This window comes from Brassica oleracea, chromosome C7 (genome assembly GCF_000695525.1).
Source record: "Brassica oleracea var. oleracea cultivar TO1000 chromosome C7, BOL, whole genome shotgun sequence".
NCBI classification, from domain to species: Eukaryota; Viridiplantae; Streptophyta; class Magnoliopsida; order Brassicales; family Brassicaceae; genus Brassica; species Brassica oleracea.
In genome coordinates this window covers 34,037,765-34,039,067 of record NC_027754.1, presented here as the reverse complement: position 1 = coordinate 34,039,067, position 1,303 = coordinate 34,037,765, and positions in this window count along the sequence as shown.

Below are 1,303 nucleotides of genomic sequence, written 5' to 3'. Positions count from 1 at the left end.
TTGAGAGAAGAAATAGAACACTAATGGAGATGACTAGAAGTTTGATGAAAGTTATGAAGATACCTAATCAGCTATGGGGAGAAGCAGTACGTCATTCAACGTATCTCATAAACCGCATTGCTACAAAGGCTTTGGAAGACAAGACTCCATACGAAAGCTTGTATGTTAAGAAACCGAACATTGAGCATCTACGGGTCTTTGGATGTGTAGCTTTTGCAAAAATTAACAGTCCTCATCTCAAGAAGCTGGATGATCGATCAAGGATGGTGATCAACCTAGGCACAGAGCCCGGTTCAAAAGCTTACAGACTCTATGATCTGGCCGCGAAGAAGATAGTTGTTAGTAGAGATGTAATCTTTGACGAGAAGAAAAGTTGGGATTGGTCCACACTATCAACAAACGTAGACGAAGAACCAGGATCATTCAAGCTTCCTCATATTGATGTTACAAAAGAAGGAGATGGTGATGAGCATCAAGATCACCAACACCACGAAGAGCAAAACAATAATGAAGAAGAAGAAGCTGTAGACGCACATGAATAAGAGCAAGTAGTAGAGTACAACGATGCAAACCAAGACCCGCATGTAACATCAAGATATGGTCGTAACATCAGAAAACCAAAGCGGTTCGATGATTACATCCTACTCGCTGAAGTTGAAAGTGGCAGACTCTTGTTCACCATCGATGGTGAACCAGAAAGTTACATCGAAGCTGTAGTAATACAAGCTTGGATCGATGCAATGAAGGCAGAGATCGAATCTATCATCAAAAACAAGACCTGGAAGCTCGTCAAGAAACCGGCAGGTGTGAAACCGATAGGTTTGAAGTGGATCTATAAGATCAAAAGGAATGCAGATGGAACGGTGATCAAATACAAAGCAAGACTAGTTGCAAAAGGTTACGTGCAACAACAAGGCATAGACTTCGACGAAGTATTTGCGCCAGTTGCTCGGATAGAAACCATACGACTACTTTTGGCGTTAGCAGCAACTAATGGATGGGAGATCCATCACTTAGATGTGAAAACTGCGATCCTGTATGGAGACTTAAATGAGGATGTATACGTTACTCAACCAGAAGGCTTTGTGGAGAAAGGAAAGGAGGATCATGTGTACAAACTTAGCAAAGCACTATACGGTTTGCGTCAAGCTCCGAGAGCTTGGAACATCAAACTCGATCGTGTTCTCAAGGAGATGGAGTTCACGAAGTGCACCAAGGAACCTGCGGTATATCAAAAGAAACAGAAGGAGGAGCTTCTGATCATAGCTATATACAATGATGACTTGTTTGTAACAGGGACTTC